Here is a 10093-nt window from a genome sequence, read left to right on the forward strand (position 1 = left end):
TATGTTGTAAACTATTCACAGCTATAGAAACTTTCTGTGTTGTTGTTGATTCTAGCTGTACTTCTTTCAACTACAATGCTGATAGCCAAACAGAAAACCGCAGTGCCTCTGTATAAGACCACATTTAGAGTACTGTGAGTAAGACCGCACTTCCCGAGTGATATAAGCAGGATGGAGTCAGTGGTCTTCATCATAAAGCTATGGGGACAAACTTAAAGATATCAATATGTATATTTTGGAAGAAAGGCAGGAGAGGGGAGATACAATAGACATTTAAATCATTTATCGTTTATTAAACTTGATATACTGCTAACGTTGTTAAGCCTTTTCATAAATGCACAGGAGGTGAATCTCGCTCTAGAAGGTAATCTAAGGAAATATTTATAGAAAGGGAGGTGGATACATGGAACTACCTCCCAGTGGAGGTGGTGGGAGATGAAGATGTATCCAATTTCAAGAAGCCATGGGCCAAGCACAAAGGATCTCTGTGGCAGAGAGGAAAAGATCGTTGATGGTATGGATAAGCATATGGTCTGTATCTGCTGTCATTTTCTATGTTTCCGAGTAGTAGTATATTGAGGCCAAAAGGAAAAAGAGGGATGAAGGTTAAGTTTTGTCTACATGCATTTTCTTTTGTGGTGTGGATTGTAGTTTCCTGTTTGGCTTTCAACATTGTATTGGAAATAAGTTGAGCTCGCATCAACAACAACAGACATAATTTTTCTATACCACCACAACCTATAGCTCCAGATGGTTTGCAGCATAGAGGCCAAAAAGACCGCAATAAAACTAAAATTACATAAAATAAGAGACATGCCTGCATAGCGCCTTCTTTTTCATGCTGGCTATTCCTCTCCCTGTGTGTCCAAGTATCCTTCTGGCTTTTACTGTCACCTTTTCTACCTGTTTAGGCACCTTTAGATAATCAGATATGATCCCCTTCTTTCGTGCACAGAAGTACTTTACCTTCTCTACTGTACTGTTCATGTTGATTGATGTTGAGAATATCAAGAAAATTCAGAAAGAATACACTGAGCCATTATACCATAAAGATCAAGTGGAGCTACAGTTGTTTCAACCTGTACCTTACACTAATCAGGAACCATTGTTCATGAAAGAAAAAATTCAAAGCAGTACTGAAAGCTTTATTGAAGAACAAAGTACCGGGTGTTAATGGCACTCCCAATGAAGTATTACAGTAATCAGAGGCATGTATTAAAATACTTACAAAGTTCTACGAGGAAATTTGGAAGGCATGATCATGGCTGTCTGACTGGAAAAAGATCTACGCTAACCACCAATACTGGATAAAAGAGATAATTGAGTGTGTAAATTATTGCACAGTTGCTTTGACTCCACATACCAACTCTGCCTGGATAAAGAGCTGCATGAAGATCAAACGGTTCAGGAAAGGTTAAAGAACAAGAGACATAATTAAGAATGGGAGATGGATTATTGAAAAGAAAGAATACAGCAAGACTTTCGGTCACATTATAAAGCATGGTACACCAGAACACCTGCTAGTTCTCATGCACAACATTTACATTGATCAAAAAAACAATAGTTTGCACAGAACAAGGAGAAACAGAATAGTTTAAAATTGGCAAAGGTGTACAACAAGGCTGTATACTTTCTGCTTACCTGTTCAATCTGTATGCAGAACAAATCATAAAAGAAGCCAGACTGTATGAAGAAACCCAATGTGTGAAAATTGGTAGAAGTCTCTTCAACAACCTTCGCCATCTGGTGATACCCTGTTACTGATTGAAAGTGAAGACAATCTGAAACATCTGATTGTCAGGATCAGGAACACAGTCTCAAATGGGCTTGCACCTTAACATGAAGAAGACAAAGGTAAAATCTGACGACTGGTAAATCTTATCCATGCTTGAGAAGTAATAGAAATAGTAGACAACCTGCTTGGAACAGTAATCAATAATGAAACAGGCAGACAAGAAATCCAATGCCATATCACTCTTCGCAGTGGAAGCAGTTAGTACTGCCCTAATTAAGGAGTGTTCCCTGCCAGAAAACAAAATTGAACTCGAATATCGGCTGTGACCCATATAAGGGAAGCAGGTACTTCCACGCACCCTTGATTCCAATACACCTCTTCTCTCCTGACCCCACCCTCAAGGGACCAAAGCCCCCTCCTTCCCAACCCCCCCCCCCCCCCCCCCCCAAAAAAAAAAAAAAATTCCAAATCCCTTCCCCTTCATCCCAAAGGAAACTAAATGCTTCACCAAGAACCCCCCCTCCCACCCCCCATAGGCATCCCTGGTGGTCTAGGAATCCAACTGAACCATGACCCACCCCTCCCCACACCCTTAAGTACCCCTCAGTGGCAGATTCAGATGCACCATTCTTCAGCAGTAGAATCATATCACCCCCGTCTGCGGTCCATTAATTTCTCCAGATCCCCCAAAAGTTTGGTTTTCAAAAACCAGCTAGCTAGTATTGGTCCTCTGTCTTGCTTCTAGTGGGCAACTATGATACTTTTCATTGAAGCTAAGCATAACCTTTTGAGGCGACACTGCCATTTCGGGCCTCTACGATTGCCCCATTTAGGATCACAAGGAAACACAATATCGAGGAGTGAGGACAGACTAGAGAGCTGCACGGCTTCCGTCCCCGCGGGAATCCCGCGGGGACGGAGGCAGTTCCTGCGGGGTTCCCATGGGGATGGAAGCAGTTCTGCGGGGTTCCTGCGGGGACGGTGGCAGTTCCTGCGGGGTTCCCGTGGGGATGGAACCAGTTCTGTGGGCTTCCCGTGGAAGTGTAAGCTGCACCTGCACCAGCCTCTCATCTACCAAATACCAATTTATTTGAGTGCTGTCTCCTCCTCCTCCTTCTTCCTTGCTTTAACAGCATAAATGTGGAAAGTCTTCCATTAAGGAGGTGGTAGAGTCACAAATGATGACGGAATTCAAAAAGGTGTGGGATGAACACAGAGGATCTCTAATTAGAAAATGGAGGTTATATAAAAGCTAACCTTAAATGGCTGCATGTGTGTGGATATGTCAAGTGACACTTAGATGGCGACTCTGGCTGTGATTAACTAGAGCTGATACCTGGCAGACTTGTATGGTCTGTGTCTCATACATGGCAATCTGGTGTAGGATGGGCTGGAAAGGGCTTAGCAACTTCAGTGGCTGGAACATGAGGACAGTGCTGGACAGACTTTTACGGTCTGTGTCCCACAAATGAGAACATGAATAGGCTGGAGTGGGCTTCGATGGCAACTCCAGCAGTTGGAACATAAGGATGGGGCCAGATAGACTTCTGTGGTCTTTGTTCCAGAAACACGAAAGAAAAACCATAATCAAGTATATAATATCACACTCGTTGATTTAATGATGAATTGATCATGAGTGAGACTATTGGGCAGAGTGGATGGACCGTTCAGGTCTATTTGCTGTCACTTACTATGTTACTATTAATCCTCTTTGCTCCCAGGCTGGTGCACAGACCTCAGCTCTGACACAGGCACGAGAATCAGATGTCACCTGACCTACTGGCGCTTGCATGTGGCGGCCTCTCAGCACACACTGCCAGTGAATCAGAGACAAATCTTACATGTGCGCACCAGAGTGTTCCAAGTTCCAACGTCCATTCCTTCCTTGCCTACAGTGCTGTGGCTCAAATCCAGAAAGAGACTGAGGGAGCTGACTGGAACTTTCTTTTATGTACTATTAAATTCTTACGGGGATGGGTGGGGATGGGTTAAATTCTTGCGGGGACGGGTGGGGACGGGTTGGGATGGTTTAAATTTTTGCGGGGATGGGTGGGCATGGGTAAGATTCCAGTGGGGATGGGTGGGGACGGGTAAGATTCCAGCAGGGACGGGCGGGGACGGGTTGGATTTCTGTCCCCGTGCAACTCTCTAGGACAGACATTGTGTAACTCCCTGCCAGAACCTTTGAAGCTGCCCACATGTCCACCAGATATGGAAAAAAGTGCCCATGTCTGTGCCACATGTTCAACACAGATCAGTGGACCCAGGATACATAGCTCTTATCCTATCTGGTGTATAGTACCATATAATTTATTTATTTATTTTTGGTACATTTATACCCCACATTTTCCCAATAGAGCGAGCTCAATGTGGCTTACAATATTACAAAAGGTTACAATGCAAGGAGGGTAATGACACAAAAGTCAGAAGGACGGGAAAGAACATAAGGATAGCACACGTTGGATAAACGGGTATAGGCAATGTGAGAAAGGTGGAGACAGCATTATTTGGGGGGATAAGCTTTCTCGAATAAAAATGTTTTTAAGGATTTCTTGAATAGCTGGTGGTTGTCAATCACCTTTAGATGTCTTGGTAGGACGTTCCAAGTCTTTGGACTGACGTAGGAGAAAGAAGATGAAAAGAGCAGTTTGTATTTAACAGACTTGCAGCTTGGGTAATGTAGATTAAGGTAGGATCAAGCAGTCTCCGAAGCATTTCTTGATGGTAGATCTATCATATCTAGCTTGTAGGCAGGGGCTTCCCCATATATTATCTTGTGAGTCAATGAGCAGATTTTGTAGGTAACACGGTCTACAATGGGGAGCCAGTGCAGATTAAAACGGAGAGGTTAATTAATACTTTAAATGCATTTTCCTTAATCAGAACACAGATGGAAACTTTTTACACCTCCAGGCATATCGCCTTCCATTCGTTCATACTCTGTTCACACCCCAGATCTTTTTCCCACGCCCACATATAAGAATGCTTAGAGAAGTCATTTCCCCGTATAAAATTGTATAAATGAGTAATGGTTCTCTTAAGCATCCCCAATGAGGCCCATAGATTTTCTAAATGCTCAGTTTCATCCAGGTCAACCCTCAGCCACCCCTGAGTAGAGATGTAGTGCTTTACTTGTAAGTACAAAAACAGATCTGTAGGGGGTAACCCATGAGACTCCTGAACTTCCTCAAAGGAGCGCATTTCCCCAACATCTAAGAAATCTCGAAATTTAATAAGACCACGTTGGGCCCAATCAACAAAAATAGCCTGTCCAAGGCCTGCTGAAAAACCTGGCTCTTGAGTAACATGAGCAAATGAGGAGGGGACACATGAGCCCCTCAACTTACTTATTAAAAGGCTCCACACGGAAAGTGGATCCTTCACAAAATGTTGTTCTAGGGAGGTCGTAACCATCTGCCCCCCTGACTCCAACCAGATATAAGTTTTAATTGCGCAGCCCAATAATACCACACTTAAGTTAGGCATTCCCCTTCCCCCCAGCTCCCACATCACCTTCTTAGCCAATCTAGAAGGGCACCTTCCCCATATAAAGCTAGAAATTGCTGACTGGAGTTGCATGAGTTCCGTCCTCGGTACCACTAGTGGAAGAGCTTGAAACAAGAACATCAACCGTGGCAGCAGGTTTATTTTAACTGCCGAGATCCGACCCCACCATGATAACCACCCATTCTTCCAAGTATTCAAGTCTCGGCGAAGCTGGTGGAATAAGGGGGTATAATTCAATACAAATAATTTAGACAAATCTTTGGGTATCTGTATACCCAAACATTGAAAACTGATCCGCGCCCTACAAAAGACAAAAGACTGTAACAACCTTGCTTCCTCCCCCTCTGGAATGGTAATGCCCATAAATTCTGATTTGTCATAATTAACTTTAAATCCCGACATTTTCTTAAAATTCAGTTCCCGGATTCTTATAGGCAGGGTCAACTGGGGTGCTCTCACATAAAACAGTATATCATCGGCTAATAAAGCTATCTTGTTCTCCGTTCCCCCTATCTGAACCCCTTTTATGTCGGGCAGAGATTGAACCCATTGTGCCAATGGTTCAATGGACAATGCAAATAACAGAGGAGAAAGTGGGCACTCCTGTCTGGTCCCCCTCATAATGGAGAATTGTGTACCCTCCATTAATCTTAATGCGAGCTACAGGAACATCATAGAGACACTGCAACCAACCTAGAAACTTGGGGCCGAAACTCATGAACACTTCCCATAAATACGGCCACTCGACCCTATTGAATGCCTTCTCAGCATCCTTAGTCAGCAGGGCTAATGACTCCCCCTGTACCTGCGCCCCCCCCCCCAAAAGTATATTAATAGTTCGTCTAATATTATCCGCCACCTGGCATCTGGGCACAAATCCAGATTGATTGGTATGGATAATCTGTGGGAGTACCCTACTCAAGCGATCTGTCATAATCTTTGCCAGAAATTTTACATCAGTATTAAGTAGAGAGATCGGTCGATAGGAACCACATTCTGTGATCCCTCCTCATCTTATCAAGAGAACATAAGAATAGTCATACTGGGTCAGACCATTGGTCCATCTAGCGCAGTATCCTGCTTCCAGCAATGGCCAATTCAGGTCACAAATACCTGACAGAATCCCAACTAGTAATGATACTGATTCCAGGGTCAAGCAGTGGCTTCCCCCATGTCTATCTCAATAGCAGACTATGGAATTTTCCTTTTTTTTAAACCTAGATACACTAACTGCTGATACCACATCCTCTGACTTAACTATTCATTGAGTAAAAAATATTTCCTACTGTTCATTTTAAAAGTAGAACCATGTATCTTTCTTGAGTGTCTCCTAGTTTTTGTACTTTTTAAAAGAGTAAAAATCAATTTATGTTTACCTATTCTACACCACTAAGTATTTTGTAGACCTCTATCATCTCCCCATTCAGCCATCTTTTCCAAGCTGAAGCATCGTAATTTCTTAAGCCTTTCCTCATATGAGAGGAGTTTCATTCCCCTAAATCATTTTGGTCACCCTTCTTTGAACGTTTTCTAATTCTGCTATATCTTTTTTTAAGATACAGTGACCAGAATTGCACACAGTACTGAAGGTGTGATTGCAATGTGGAATGATGGGCATTCCATCTAATTTGTCTACCCTATTGCAAATTTTGGTATCATCCCTAAAGAGGCAGATCTTACCAGACAGCCCTTATGTCATATTGCTTACAGATATTTGCCATTTCACTTTGTTGCCTCCTACTCAACCAGTTTATAATCCAGTCAATCACTTTAGAGCTCATAGTGAGGGCACCGTTTATTTATAATTTGTAAATGCAGAACTGTGTCAAAGGGTTTGCTGCAATCGATGTACACCATATGTAGAGCTGTTCCTCAATTCAACTCTGTAGTCATCCAGTCAAAGAAATTAATCAGATTCATCTGACAAGACCTACCTGTAGTAAAACCATACTGCCTCAGGTCCTGCAATCCATTGGATTCCAGAAATCGCACTGTTCTCCATTTTAGAAGCATTTCCATTAATTTTCTCAACACAGAGGTCAGAAAAACTGCCTTCTAGTACTCAACTTCCTCCTTCCTTTCACTTTTTATGGAGAAGGCCCACATCTGACCATCTTGAGTCATCCAGGTCTACTCTAAAGAATCATTGAAAAGATCAGACAACAGAGCCATCAGAACTTTCTTAAGTTTCTTCAGTACTCTGAGATGTATCTCATCTGGCCCCATCACTTTGTCTACCTTTAGTTTAGCTAGATTCCCATGAACACAGTCTTCTGAAAATCTTTCCATGTCTAGTTCAGTTCTATTCCTATTTGTGTATGTTTTCTGTGGTCCTATTCCCTTGCCCTTCATCTGTGAACACAACAAAATACTCAAGCAATTTTGTTTTATCCTCATCAGCTTCTACCTATTCCTTCTCTTCACTATTGAGTCTCACAAGGCCTCTTTCGCACTTCCTCCTAACTGGTACTGAACTATTCCCCAGCCCCCAGCATGATGTTAACAGACAAGGTATGTTGATAAGAATTGCATATGTACTGATTTAAGCTGATATTCTCTATCCAGGTTCCAGTAAAATCAAGTATGCTCTGCGAGGATGTGCTTCAGAAAATATCTGCAGCTCCTCACAAAATGTATTATTCGAAGGAGGTTCAGTAAAAGTCAACTTGCTTGAATGCAGCAATGCCATCTGCCTTCACTACAGCCTCCTTGTTCCTGCCGTCGCTGGACTCCACCTGATGAGGCTCCTCCTCTAATGGCCTCTTCCAATCCTCACTGGGTTCCTGCTGATGAAGCTTCTCTCAGGGCATTTTCCTTCACATCTTCACTCACTAGTTTCTTGGGTTTGCATTCTTATACTACTGTTAGTAAATGATCACCTTCTACACATTCCCAGCATGTATTACTCTTAGGGGTCCTTTTACTAAGCTGTCGTAAGCACTAAAGTGTGCTTACTGTGGGACATGCTGAAGTGTCCTGCGGTAATTTAGCAATCTGCGTGAACAAATAGATTTGTATAGAAGCGCCCATTGTGTGAAAAATTTGAAAAAATATTTTAGCACGCAGTGTACACATGCACATGCAAAAATTACCATGGGATATCGCATTGTACCAGTAGTATACCATTTGAAGCTGTGGTAAGCACTAATTCGTTCTTACCGCAGCTGTGTAAAAAGGAATTGTACATTCTTAAATTTAGGAACATTTTTCAGTTGAGTAGTTATAGGTATAAATTTTGCTGAAAATCTACCCACATTTAAGAAATTAGATTTTGCTTTTTGAAAATTGAACTCTTAGTGTTCAGCCATACTATAAATAAAATGTTTTTTAGAAAAAAATGCTTATATAACATTTCTTGCAGTTTGTAAATGTGCACTCTTTATTCCCAACACAGCTTAGATCACAGTATTCTACAAACATATGGCAGATATGTCAATACAAGGAGGGGGTGAGAAACAGCTAATAAAAGGACAGATTTTGAGCCTTCACATGGAGCTTTAGATTTGCAGATATCTGCTGGCCTACAACCTGATTTGCAAGTGAAACTGTCCATGGAGTCTCTTTGAAAATCCCTTCCTTGGTGGGAGCTATGGGTACTTACATTTGCACGTGGGGCAATTAAATTCCTCACACAAACGTTGCTGGTCTGTTTTCAGCCCTACTGCCCTTCCTTGGGCACTTCTTCCTACAGAGAAGCGAAGGGAATATTCAAATGAGCTATCTCCATGGATAAACACACATCTGCCTGCAGAAAATGCCTTTAGAAAGTCCTACCCCAAACCTTGTAACAGTGATGTACAAATTAGTAATAAATATTCTCTGAAGCAGATCTACCACCCTGCAAAGTTTCTCAGAGAATGTGAGTAGACACTGTACAAATGGTTCTCTTCATGTGGTGTGCCGGTAGGTTAACTGAGGAGTTTGGGGAAGGAGGTAGAGAATAATGTCAAATGAATCCCTCAATTTTCTGGTTCAGTCTGCCAGGCTACTTCCCTCACATATCACAAAGAACTTGCCTAGTCTGTTAAGACATTGTATTGTGTCAATATTGTAAGTAGCATACTATGATATTCTATGTATTGTTATTTGAATATTTTTACTGCTTTAACTGTTTGTTGACTGTCTAGATTGTTCTTCCTGTACACCACCTCAGGTGAATTTCTTCAAAAGGCAATAAATAAATCCTAATAAATAAGTGTTCTTTATTATGAGGAACTTATCAGTTAGAGGAAATATTACAGAAAGAAAGCAAGAAAAAAAGTAGAGAGAGTTTTAGCTTTAGTTTATTTCTCAACACACTCCATATTATATACCCTGAATAATTTTGTGTCATCTGTGAATTTAATTACCTCACTAATTACTCCCATCTCTATGTCATGTATAAAAATGTTAAAAAGCAGCGGTCCCAGCACAGAACCCTGCAGGACCCCACTAACTACCCTTCTCCACTGAGAGTACTGACCATTGTACCTGTATATTGTGAGGAGCAAAGCAACTACAAAGACCAGAAGGCAGTGCAGCACCAGAGAAATTCGGAACTAAGAAACTACAAAGCCCAGAAGGCAGGGCAACATCAGAGAAACCAGGAACTAAGAAACTACAAGATCCAGAAGGCAGTGCAGCAACAGCAGAGGGATCAGGTGAAGGGAGAGGATTCTATGCAAGAAAGGGAGGAGCCGGGGATTGATTGGGAAATGGAATCAGATGTGGGAGGGGAGGAACCCCTAGATGGAGAGCAAGGGGAGGAGAGAATGGAACTGGAGGAGGTGGAAGAAAGGGAGAATGAGGAGGAATGGAAGTACTGCTGGAGGGCTCCTAAAGTGAGTTAAGAACTGAAGTGAAAGCAGTGCT

At 42.1% G+C, this 10093-nt stretch overlaps 1 long non-coding RNA gene across 1 annotated transcript in view; it reads left to right on the plus strand.

Annotated features, from left to right (window-relative positions):
* LOC115476712 overlaps positions 1-8629 on the plus strand; it is a 29722-nt gene extending 21093 nt beyond the window's left edge. Inside the window, exon 2 of the long non-coding RNA XR_003943223.1 lies at positions 7808-8629. This is a non-coding gene — a long non-coding RNA (uncharacterized LOC115476712). The remainder of the gene's footprint in view (positions 1-7807) is intronic.
* Positions 8630-10093: the final 1464 nt, after the last annotated feature.

The sequence above is a fragment of the Microcaecilia unicolor genome, chromosome 8 (assembly GCF_901765095.1).
Source record: "Microcaecilia unicolor chromosome 8, aMicUni1.1, whole genome shotgun sequence".
Classification (NCBI taxonomy): domain Eukaryota; kingdom Metazoa; phylum Chordata; class Amphibia; order Gymnophiona; family Siphonopidae; genus Microcaecilia; species Microcaecilia unicolor.